We start from the raw sequence: 13,157 nt of genomic DNA, 5'->3' as shown, positions 1-13,157 counted from the left end.
AGCTGGGAACCTAGCACTCAGAACACCTAAGTTTATGGGGGACACCTGAATCAAATCACCACAGATGGCTTAATGGTTAAGGTGCTTGCCTGCAAAGCCTAAAACCCAGGTTTGATTCTCCAGCACCCATGTAAGCCAGATGCACAAGGTGGTACATGTGTTCAGAATTTGTTTGCAGTGGCTGGAGGCCCTGGCATGCCCATTCTCTATCTGCCTCTTCCTGTCTCTCAAACAAACAAACAAACAAATAAATAAATAAATTATATTTTTTAGAAGAATGATATGGGCTGGAGAGATGACTTAGTGGTTGAGGCACTTGCCTGCAAAGCCAAAGGATCTTGGTTTGGTTCCCCAGGACCCACGTAAGCCGGATGCACAAGAGGGCACATACGTCTGGAGTTTATTTGCAGTGGCTACAGGTTCTGGTTAACCTATTCTCTCTCTCTCAAATAAACAAATAAAAATGAAAATCTTAAAAGAATGTTATGGGGGCTGGACAGCTGGATTAGTAGTTAAGGCATTTGCCTGCAAAGCCAAAGGATCCCGAACCGGGGTTTGATTCTCCAGGACCCACGTAAGCCAGATGCACAAGGGAGTGCATGCGTCTGGAGTTTGTTGGTAGTGGCTGGAGGCCCTGACGTGCCTATTCTCTTTCTCTCTCTCTCTCTCTCTCTCTCTCTCTCTCTCTCTGCCTCTTTCTCTGTATCAAATAAGTAAATAAAATATATTTTTACAAAGAATGTTATGCATTATTTTGAGGATGGTCTATCATCCTGGAGACCACCCGTTGGGCTACTTTAGCTTGCAAACAAGCCCCAGGGACATGCTTGTCTCCTACTCCCCCGTTACTGGGATTACAGGCACATGCCAACATGCCCAAGCATTTTCACTTGGGTTCTAGGGATCAAAGTTAGGTCCTCATGTTTGCATAGACCTCTCCCCAGTTCCCTCCCATCCAGCTCTCTTTTTTTTAATTTTAACACAGGGTATCACTAAGTTACCCAGACTGGCCTAGGCCTTGAACTCACTCTATAGCCCAGGCAGACCTTTAATGTTTAAAAATATTTTTAATTTTTTTATTTATTAGACAGAGAAAAAAAAATGGGCACTCCAGGGTCTCTAGCCACTGCAAAAGGGAGGGATGGGAGCAGAGCAAGGAAAGATCTTACCAAAGGAAAATCAAAACCCCGCAGGATGAACCTTAAATCCAGCAGCTCCAAGTCTGGCATCTCAGGCTTGTGATGGAGTCATCTGAGCTCCAAAAGGCTTGGGTAGCGCTGATGCTCTCCAGCAATATAGCCTCTCTCTTGGGCCAGCTCCACTCCCTGCTCACAGCTTCCTCGGCAGATATCCCGTGGTCCTGACGACTCTAACATCCTGGGGTCTCCACTGCAACCTTGGCCTCACATTCACAACTTCCCACAATGGCCTCTGAGGGGCTCCCCGCAGGGACCCTGACCCTGCCACGTGCCGCGTAACCTCAGCAGATCTCTAGAAGCTGAACACTCCACGACTTCCATAATCTTTTATCTTTCATGACTGCAAAACCAGTTCACGTAGATGGTGCTGCCAAGTTCTGCTGCCAGCTTGAGAGATAGCCTGGCTTCCCTGGACCACAGTTGTATTGGCCTCCATGTTCCTTCCAGAATGACCCTGCAGAGACACATTCCTTGGTGTGTGACTTTAAGCATGGAACCCCTTCAGTGGCATTCTCAATTTAGGTTCTCTCCTTTAGAGTATATTTGGATTTTCACTAGATAAGATCTTGACAGGTGGAGTCTGGCCCTTAGGGCACCTTTCCTATCATTCCCAGTGCCTAGTTGGGTGCTAATCCCTTTAACATTTATAGCTGCATTCAAATATGCTTCGTCTGCACACTTAAATTCAATCATGCTGCTTTCTTTGCCTAGCTGTGCACTTTTCATCTTTTTTCTCCCTTGTCTCTCTCTCATTCTAGACCTGGGTAACGGCAGTAAGAAGTAACCATGGCACAGCCTCAATGCTGTCCTGTCTGGAGCTTTCTGTTGTCAAAATGAATTTGTACATTATATTTGAACTTGGTTTCACTGAAGTTCTCAGGACATGGATAGAACACACCCAGATTCTTTGCCAGAATAGCCTATGAATGACATCTAACTTAGTTCCTAACATGTCCTCATTCCCCTCTGAAATCTCATCAGCTGGGCCTTCACTGTCTACGTTTCTGTCAGCATTCTGGGTTTTTTGTTTGTTTATTTGTTTTGTTTTTTTCTTTAATTTTTTTTTATTGACAGCTTCAATAACTGTAGATAATAAGCCATGATAATTCCCTCCCCACCCTCACTTTCCACAAATCCACCCTCCATCATATCCCCTCTCCCTTTCAATTAATCTCTTTTATTTTTATGTCATCACTTTTTCCTACTATAATGAAGATATGTTTTTGTTGTTTTCAAAGTAGGCTCTCACTCTAGCCTAGGATGACCTGGAACTCACTCTGTAGTCCCAGGCTGGCCTCAAACTCACAGTGATCCTCCTACCTCTGCCTCCCAAGTACTGGGATTAAAGATGCATGTTACCATGCCCAGCTAAATTGTGTGTTTTTTTTTTTAAATTTAAGACATTAGGGCTGATGCACAAGAATTAAGTCCAAATGGATTAAAGACCTTAACATCAGACCGGAAACTCTGAAAGTGCTAGAGGAAAAAGTAGGGGAAACCCTTCAACATATTGGTCTTGGCAAAGACTTTCTGAATACAACCCCAATTGCTCAGGCAATAAAACCACAGATTAACCACTGGGACCTAATGAAATTACAAAGATTTTGCACCGCAAAGGACACAGTGAAAAAAGCAAAGAGGCAACCTACAGAATGGGAAAAAATCTTCGCCAGCTACATATCTGATAAAGGATTAATATCTAGGATATACAAAGAACTCAAAAAGTTAAATAATAAGGAATCAAACAAGCCAATCAAAAAATGGGCTATGGAGCTAAATAGAGAGTTCTCAAAGGAAGAAATACGAATGGCATATAAGCATCTAAAAAAATGTTCTACGTCACTAGTCATCAGGGAAATGCAGATTAAAACTACATTGAGATTCCATCTCACTCCTGTCAGATTGGCCACCATCATGAAAACAAATGATCATAAATGTTGGCGGCGATGTGGAAAAAAAGGACCCCTTCTGCACTGCTGGTGGGAATGCAATCTGGTCCAGCCATTGTGGAAAACAGTGTGGAGGTTCCTAAAACAGCTAGATCTACCATATGACCCAGCTATAGCACTCATAGGCATATATCCAAAAGACTCATCACATTTCCTTAGAAGTACGTGCTCAACCATGTTTATTGCTGCTCAATTTATAATAGCTGGGAAATGGAACCAGCCTAGATGTCCCTCAACAGATGAGTGGATAATGAAGATGTGGCACATTTATACAATGGAGTTCTACTCAGCGGTAAAGAAAAATGAAGTTATGAAATTTGCAGAGAAATGGATGGACCTGGAAAGTATTATACTAAGTGAGGTAACCCAGACCCAGAAAGCCAAGCGCCACATGTTCTCTCTCATATGTGGATCCTAGCTACAGATGACTGGGCTTCTGCGTGAGAATGAAAATACTTAGTAGCAGAGGCCAGTAAGTTAAAAAGGAGACATAAAGGGTAGAGAAAGGAAGAGGGGAGGCTACTTAATAGGTTGATATTGTATATATGTAATTACAATGATTGTAATGGGGAGGTAATATGATGGAGAATGGAATTTCAAATGGGAAAGTGTGGGGGTGGGGAGGGAGGGAATTACCATGGGATATATTTTATAATCATGGAAAATGTTAATAAAAATTAAAAAAAAAAAAAGAAATTAGGGCTGGAGAGATGGCTTAGCGGTTAAGTGCTTGCCTGTGAAGCCTAAGACCCCAGTTCAAGACTCAATTCCCCAGGACCCATGTTAGCCAGATGCATGCATCTGGAGTTCATTTGTAGTGGCTGGAGGCCCTGGTGTGCCCATTCTCTCTCTCTCTCCCTCTCTCTCTGCCTCTTTCTCTGTCTGTCCCTCTCAAATAAATAAATAATAAATACAAAAAAATTTTAAAAAGAAATTATTTGAGAGAGAGAGAGAGAGAGAGGGAGTGAATGGGCACACCAGGGCCTCAGCCACTGCAATTGAACTCCAGACGCTTAAGCCACCTAGTGGGCATGTGCGACCTTGCACTTGCCTCACCTCTGTGCATCTGGCTTATGTAGAATCTGGGGAGTCAAACTTGGGTCCTTAGGCTTCATAGGCAAGCACCTTAACCATTAAGCCATCTCTCCAGTTCCCGATTGCTTTTTGTTTGTTTGTTTGTTTTTCTTTTTGGAGGTAGGATCTCACTCTAGTCCAGGCTGAACTGGAATTTGCCATGTAGTCTCAGGGTGGCCTCAAGCTCACAGTGATCTTCCTACCTCTGCTGAGTGCTGGGATTAAAGGCATGTGCCACCATACCTGGCTGCATTCTGTTTTGTTTTTTTTTTTTTAATATGTATTTATTTATTTGTGAGAGAAAAAAGGGGAGAGAGAAAGGGGGAGAGAGAGGGAGGGAGAGAAAATGGGTGCACCAGGGTTACTAGCCACTGCAATGAACTCCAGAGGCATGTGCCACCTTGTGCAACTGGCTTACACGGGTACTGGGGAATTGAACCTGGGTCCTTAGGCTTCAAAGATGAATGCCTTAACTGATAAGCCATCTCTCCAGCCCTGCATTCTGGTTTCTTACACTCCCACAAGAATGACCCATTAAGCTCTGTTCACAGCATCCTTGGGTTTTTCTAGCCTAAAGTTTCAAACTCTTCTACAATCCTCTCACAAATGAATTCCAAAGGCCTATTTACCACACAGGTTTATCACATCATTGGCTCCACTTCTTGGTAGCAACTGACTGTATTAGTTACCTTTTTTATTTATTTATTTATTTATTTTTTGCTGTGATATACACCCCAACAAAAGTAACTTAAGAGAGGAAGTGTTTATTTTGGCTTAAAGAATGAGAAGAGGGCTGAAGGGATGACTTAGCAGTTAAAGCCCTAGCCTGCAAAGCCAAAGGACCCAGGTTCAGTTCCCCAGGACCCACGTAAGCCAGATGCACAAGGTGGCACATGCTTCTGGAGTTCATCTGCAGCGGCTGAAGGCCCTGGTGCACCCATTCTCTCTAATCACCTTTTTCTCTTTAATAAATAAACAAATAATTTTTTTAAAAAGAATGAGAAGATATGCTGGGTATGGTGGCACATGCCTTTAATCCCAGCACTTGGGAGGCAGAGGTAGGAGGACTGCCGTGAGTTTGAGGCCACCCTGAGACTACATAGTGAATTCCAGGTCAGCCTGAGTTAGAGCGAGACCCTACCTTGAAAACAACAGCAAGAATGAGGGTCCGGTCCACCATGATGACAAAGGCCATGGCAGCAGGAGCGTGATGCAGCTGGTCACATTGCACAGTCAGGAAGCGCAGAGGGGTGACTGAAGGGTGGTGCCCAGCTAGCTGTCTCCTTTTTCTCCACTGGGCACCCCAGCTCATGGAATGACGCTGCCCACGTTAAGGGTGGATCTTCCCTTTAAAAACCCTTCCCTTCTACTAACCTAATCTAGAAGCTTCCTCACAGACATGCCCAAAAATCTGTCTCAGAGGTGATTGGCAAATTGAGAATCAAGATGAGCCATCACGCTGCTGAGGAGAGCTGCCGGCCCCAATGAAGTTTCCTAGGACTGTGAGTGCCTAGCTGGAGGGGCGGAATTGGAATGCCAGAGACTTGTTGCTGGTTAGAATTATTGGACTTGAAGATTTGTCACTGGCTAGAGTTGTTGGTCTTGAAGTTACAGAATTTGATGTTTGCCCTTGTTGTTTTAAATCTTGTATTGGTTGAATATTTCTTTGCTATACCCAATGCCATGTTTTGCAGTGTGAATGTTTATTCTGTGCCATTATGGGGTTTGGGGGGGATTTTTTTTTTTTTTTTTTTTGGTATTATGGTTCAGTTAAAAGATGTTGGAGGCTGAAGAGATGGCTTAGTGATTAAGCACTTGCCTGTGAAGCCTAAGGACCCCAGTTCAAGGCTTGATTCTCCAGGACCCACATAAGCCAGCTGCACAGGGGGGTGCACGCATCTGGAGTTCGTTTGCAGTGGCTGGAGGCCCTGGCGTGCCTATTCTCTCTCTCTCTCTCTCTGTCTGCCTCTTTCTCTGTTGCTCTTCAATTTAAAAAAAAAAGATTTTGTACTATGGGGATGTATGAACATCATTGGAATTGATAAAAATTATGGGAACTTTTAAAATTGGACTGAATACATTGTATTTTACATCATGTATCAATATCAGTTTATAGGGGCCAGGGGCGGAATGTGGTGGTTTGATTCAGGTGTTCCCCATAAACTTAAGTGTTTTGGAGGTTAGGTTCCCCAGCTGATGACAATTGGAAATTAATGCCTCCTGGTGGAGTGTATTGTAGGGGCGGGCTTATGGGAGTTATAGCCAGTTTCCCCTTGCCACTGTTTGGCATACTCTCCTGTTGCTATGGTCCATCTTATGTTGGCCAGGGGGTGATGTCCACCCTCTGCTCATGTCATTGTTTTCCCTGCCATCGTGGAGCTTCCCCCCTCAAGCCTATAAGCCAAAATAAACCTCTTTTTCCCATAAAAAAAAAAAAGATGAGCCATCACGAAAAGAAAACTAAATTGGTGAAACAAGCAAGGGTGCTGTTTTCCTGATGAACTGGATACCAGCACAAAGGGGAAGGAGACCAACACAGAGAAAAATCAACTCCTACCAAATCAGAGAGCCAGAGCCTCAGAGGCCCCCAACACCTCATCACTGAAGCAGACCAAAAATGAACCCAACATGGCTCAGGGAAATTTTGTGGAAGAGGGGGCGGAAAGAATGTCAGAGCCACATGTTGGGTCATGATATGCAGAGACTTTATTTATTTATTTATTTGAGAGCGACAGACACAGAGAGAAAGACAGATAGAGGGAGAGAGAGAATGGGCACGCCAGGGCTTCCAGCCTCTGCAAACGAACTCCAGACGCGTGCGCCCCCTTGTGCATCTGGCTAACGTGGGACCTGGGGAACCGAGCCTCGAACCGGGGTCTTTAGGCTTCACAGGCAAGCGCTTAACCACTAAGCCATCTCTCCAGCCCTGCAGAGACATTTATCATACCAAGAACTGTGGGCTAACTCCACAATGCACGACCCATTTACATCAACAAGGAGGGTTCATTGGGAGGGGGTAGATCATGGATGAGCCTAAACAATGGTACCAAACTGCCTGTATTTGCTGAAAAGAAAACAAATAAATTAAATTAAAAAAAAAAAAGATGAGCCATCACATATGAGACACTTATGGTAGCCAAAATGATAGGAACGGTAGGACAGGGGCTGTGGGGTACAGACAGCAGGACAAGAAGTCAGCATTTGGTGGGTGCAGAGCTTCTGTTTCCTAAGATGAAGAGTTCTGGAGATGGGTGGTGATGGTGGCATCACGTGCCTAGAATCCCACTGCACTCAGCACGTGGATTCAAAAGGATCCGAAGTTTGAGGCTAGCCTGACTTACTAAAATGCTGGTCTCAAAAAACAAAAAAAAACCCAAACCAAAAAGCAAACAAAACAAAAATTACAAAGTCACATAGTCCTGTAGATTTTAAAATAGTTGAGATGGCCAATTTCATCCTGGGCGTTATGATACAATAAGACATTAGGGGACAAATCAATGGGAAGAAGGTAGTTCAAAAGCATGAATTTCTATATTCTGATGGTTACAAGCGCTCCATTCTTCTGCCTCTTGCTGTGTCCTCAAACTTCTGACGTGTGTGAGATCTGAGGACAGACGTGACAATGCTTAATAGAAGACAGCCGCTCAGAAAGTTCACAGCCAATTTCAGTTGGAAATGGTGGGGACCAGTTCTCCTCTGATCCCCCTTGGCAGGATGGGATCTTCATTAGAGCAAATTGGGACCAAAGTCTTTTCTGCCATTTCCAAAGCTGAGTGAGCTCAGAGAATGACAAAGGTCTGTGTCTTCATTTAAATGACAGACATGACGGCAGCCAGCCTTTCTGAGTAAGAGAGTCTGGGGAACGTCCATGCAGAGCGGTACAGGGCTGACGGAATTGGAACGGCAGAGTGGCAGGGGCTCTGGGTTCTGTGAGGTAATGAAGGCCCCTGCCAATTTCTCCCGTGGTTCTTGCTTCACAGTTTGAAATGCCACCATGAGTAACAGGCCTTCCTGGTGGATTCAGAGGTCCTGGGCGTTGTCTGTCACAGCTCAGAGGCTCCCAGTTGGGAGCAAGAAACCAGCATGTGCTTTGGAAAAGGCAAACATGGGCTCTGTCCCCTGGGGCCTCACGAGCATGATCCTTACCTTCCTGGCTCTCTGGCCATCCCTCAACACTCAGGCTTCCTCTTGGGGCAATGGTACCCTAGTAGCTGACTCGCTGCTCTGTCACTTGAGTCCTTTCTGGAGCTCATCCCTGTCTGCCTTTAAAACTCATGTGCCATATAAACCCTTGTCCAGAACTCAAGTGATCTAACAGGATCCCACTGGGTCACTTCTCTCCAGACCTCAGTGCTCCTCAGCCAAAAAGGAGAAAAGGACACCCTGCCTAGCTGGGGTATCAGGAAGATAGAAAGAGCTGGAGGATAAGAAAACACACTTCCCAGATTCATGTGCAGATGTGACTGCTCCTGACTTTCTTCTGGCTTGTGTTCTAGCTGCTTGGGCACAAAATTTATACATATATGTGTGTGTGTGTGTGTGTGTAATATTAATAATTATAATAAATGATAATAAATACATAAAATTAATATAGAATAATATATAATGTAATAATTATTAATTATATATAGTATTTAAATATTTATTTGCAAGCAGAGTTATACACAGAGAGAGAAACAAAGAGAGAGAGCATGGGCCTGCCAGGGCCCTCTAGCCACTGCAAACGAACTCCAGATGCATGCACCTTTGTGCATCTGGCTTTACGAGAGTACTATGGAATCAAACCTGGGTCATTAGGCTTTGCAGGCAAGTGCCTTAACCACTGAGCAATCTTGCTCTCCCTTCTCACTCTAAGAGCACCAGGATTCCAGACCTCAGTACTGCCTGTGTGGGTTTTGGGCATCCAAACTGAGTTCATCAGGCGTGCACAGCAAGTACTTTTACCCACTAAGCCATCTGTCGAGCCCCTTGTTCACCAATTCTTTATTTTAATATTTTATTTATTTATGTGAAAGGGAGAGAGAGAGAGAGAAAAAGACAACAGAGAGACCAGGCTTTCCTGCCACTGCTAAAAAATTCCAGACACATATGCCACTTAGTGCATCTGGCTTTACATGGTACTAGGGAACTGAACCTAGGCCATCAGGCTTTGTAAGCAAGTGCCTTTAACTTTTGAACCACTTCTCCAGCCCTTTTGCACCAATTTTTAATGAGCACTCTTGTATTAAATAGCTTGAAGAGGGCTGGAGAGATGGCTTAGTGGTTAAGCACTTGCCTGTGAAGCCTAAGGACCCCAGTTTGAGGCTCGGTTCCCCAGGACCCACGTTAGCCAGATGCACAAGGGGGTGCACGTGTCTGTAGTTCGTTTGCAGTGGCTGGAGGCTTTGGCGCGCCCATTCTTTTTTTCTCTATCTGCCCCTTTCTGTCTCTGTCTGTCACTCTCAAATAAATAAATAAAAATGCACCAAAAAATAAAAATAAATAAATAGCTTGAACATTGGAAAACAGTGGCTGGATTCTCAGTTATGCCTGCTGTGTGACCTTGGGCTGGCCATGCAGACTAGATGTCCATATCTTCATCTGGAAATGGGGAGGGGCTTCCTCCGACACGCTAAGGATAGTGAGCATGTGCAGAATGGGCTTTACAGGGCTGAAGAGCTGGTTCAGTGGTTAAAAGTGCTTGCTTGCAAAGCTTGACTGCCTGGGTTCAATTCCCCAGTACACACATAAAGCCAGATGCACAAAGTAGAGTATGTGTCTGGAGTTTGCTTGCAGTGGCAGGAGGCCCTGGCACACCCATACTCACTCTCTCTGTGTCTACCTCTTTCTCTCTGTCTTCATCTCTCACTCAAATAAATAAATAAAAAACCTGGGCATGGTGGTGCACGCCTTTAATCCCAGCACTCAGGAGCCAGAGGTAGGAGGATCACCGTGAGTTCAAGGCCAACCTGAGATTACATAGTGAATTCCAGGTCAGCCTGGGCTAATGTGAGACCCTACCTCAAAAACCCAAAATAAATAAATAAAATATTTTTAAAAAGAATGGGCTTTACAAGGATTAACTCTATAAATCCTACCACCTAGGGAACACAGCCCCTTCAGTACCTAGAGGAGGAGACAGACTTGGCAAGATGGAGCCCCTGCAGATTCCTGAGAGGTAGCACTGGGACTTGGCCCCACAGACTACAACACTAAACACACACAGCAGGTGGTTCAGGTCACAGTCATTGGAGCCAGATGGCAGACCCTAGTGCTGCGGGAAACCATTCCCCTGGGGAGACCTGGACACACGTTTTCACCCCAAGTAGGGCTCAGATGACAGACCAAAGTACCATTATACCAATACCAATTTGGTGAACCAATGAGTTTATTGGGGGGTCACTTACAGAGCACATAGGAACATGGGGCCCCCAAAGTGGCCACTTTGATGGGGATTCCTGTGTTCAAATTACTCCTTGGGAGCTCCTCCCTCAGCCTCGGGGTGAGGGCTTCCTTACAGAGCATCGGACCCCAGGGCAGCCGCACCATGGGTAAATCTCACTCCACCCTGAATGACAGCTTCCCGGTAGCCGCTTTTAGAAGCTCCTTGTACGTGTCCAAGAGTATGAGACCCCAGAGCAACCCTCCAGTGGGGCTCCCTGCATTGGGGTTTCCCCTGCAGATGCTCCTCCCTCAGCCTGGGGGTGAGGGCTTCCTTCCAGAGCGTGGAGACTCCAGAGACATCAACCCAATGGAGCACATCGTTTGTTGATCTTTTTCTCTCCATCTCCCCTCTGAGGTCACGAGATCGTGTGCATTATTGTATACAGCTGGCCCAGAGGGTGCCTAGATCTCAGGTGGGGGGTCTGCTGGCCGTCCCCACATCTTCCCTTGTGAGGTGACTCAGCCACTTTTGATAAAGCTGGCAACAGCTGTTTACACCTTTCAATAAGGACCTACACCAAGGCACATCATTCACTCGCTCTGTGCTTTGGTCTCCCCATCTACAGAACAGGAAGGGGGAGTAGGCGCCCCCTCCTTCACCTCATGGGTTTCAGGGAGCCAGCCTCTCATTGCACATTAGTGGCTCTTTCAGGGATCCCCACGGAGCAGCCAGAGAAGCTGGAGAGGTTGAGTCACCTGCCCCTGGTGACACCATTACTAAGTGTTACAGCTGGAATGGTGGCCCAAATGCCTCATTCAAAGTCCTCACTTTAGAGCACCCTGCTCTGTCTCAATGTGACCCCACAAACTTCACATTCAAAGCCCACCTCCTGACCGCACGCTGTCCCCCCGCCCCAGGCTGCCTGAGTCAACCCTTTTCCTAGGGAGTCTAAACCCTGAGCCCGTCTGTGACTCATTCTTTTCTGGTTGGCCACCAGTGTCGGTGACTAACTGACCCCCTGCATGGAAATGTCCCCCTGAGCCATCACTTCCTCGTCCACGTGCTGGCCCCCTCCAGTGGACAACATGTGCCACCTCAAAGCGTGGACTCACACAGGGACGGCGCCAAATGTTCTCCTGGCCCCTCAACCTGCAGGACCACAGGGCTAAGCAGCCAAGTGTGAGGTGCAAGGCTGCAGAGAGAGGTCTGCCTGGGGACAGCTGGCGACATGGCTCTTCCAACCCCCGCACTGGCCCTGGGGTCAAGACACCTCACGACAAGTGAGAACCACTTGGCATATGGCATGTGTCCATAAGGACTTTGGAGGTGAGACAGTGAGGGACAAAACCGAGGGGCTGGCGAGAGTGGGCTGTCCCATGAAGTGCAGACCGGACCCTTTGGGCTCAGCCTACACTCCCAGTCTTTGGAGTCAGGACGGAACATGCTTCCTGTGGCCCCAGAGCAGACCTTGGGGACCATGGTTGGTTAAAAGCTATTTTGAAATTTAATCCACCCTGGCTGATTCAGGTTGAGGGGACATTGAAGGGACACATGGTTCTATTGGAGTAGCTAAAGTTACCCAACTTGAACCTCCACTTTGGCCCCCAGAAGACAGGTGATGAAGAGGTGTCTGGGGAAGACAGCCAAAGAAGACTTTGCTCAGTAGGAACTGTTCCTGAAGACCCTACAAAAGTAAGTGTCCTCATAAGAAGGAGCCAGGGAGCTGGTCGACATGGTGAACCCCTTTAGTCCCAGCACTCGGCAAGCTGAAGTAGGAAGGCCGCTGCGAGTTCGAGGCCAGCCTGAGACTGCATAGTGAGTTCCAGGTCGGCCTAGGCTAGAGCGAGACCCTACCTCAAAAAACCAGCATTTGGCGCACTCTCCTTGTTGCTGTTGTCCATCTGATGTTGCCCAAGAGGTGATGTCCACCCTCTGCTCATGCCATCTTTTCCCCCTGCCATCGTGGAGCTTCCCCCTAAAGGCTGTAAGCCAAAATAAACTTTTTTTCCCCCACAACCTGCTCTTGGTCGGGTGTTTTCTGGCAGCAATGAAAAGCTGACTGCAACAGGGCCCTTGAGCCACATCCTGCAATCCCACCCCACACTCTGAACTCGGGTCTGTTAGATGGGGCTTCCCTATGTCGGGCTTTTGTCTGGAGAGACACTGTATCATGGTAGTGTGAACTTTAGCATCTCATGTTTGGAGTTCCAGCTCCTCGACTTAGGCACTGAGCGGCTGGAATGATTGGCTTAACCTCTGTGGGCTTCAGCGCCGTTCCCCGAAGCATAGGAACGAGGAGAACGACACAGCTTCTTCGGAGCTTCCTGAGGCTTCAGGGAGAGCCTTTACATGTAACCTGCTCCCCGTGACCTGGAACGTCAGGGCCATGCCGGTGGGAGCTGTCCTCACTGTCACATGCCTCCTCCTTGCTGTCCATCCTACCAATGCCCCTTTTCTCCACGCTTCCTGCTTTTCCTGGAAGAAAAGTGTCACGTGGGTAGTTTCTGGTGGCTGCAGCTGTGGTCCACAGCAGGCCAACTTCAGAGAGGAAAGACCTGACTATGGAACCAC

This window comes from Jaculus jaculus, chromosome 6, assembly GCF_020740685.1.
Source record: "Jaculus jaculus isolate mJacJac1 chromosome 6, mJacJac1.mat.Y.cur, whole genome shotgun sequence".
Classification (NCBI taxonomy): Eukaryota; Metazoa; Chordata; class Mammalia; order Rodentia; family Dipodidae; genus Jaculus; species Jaculus jaculus.
This window is presented reverse-complemented; position numbering follows the sequence as displayed.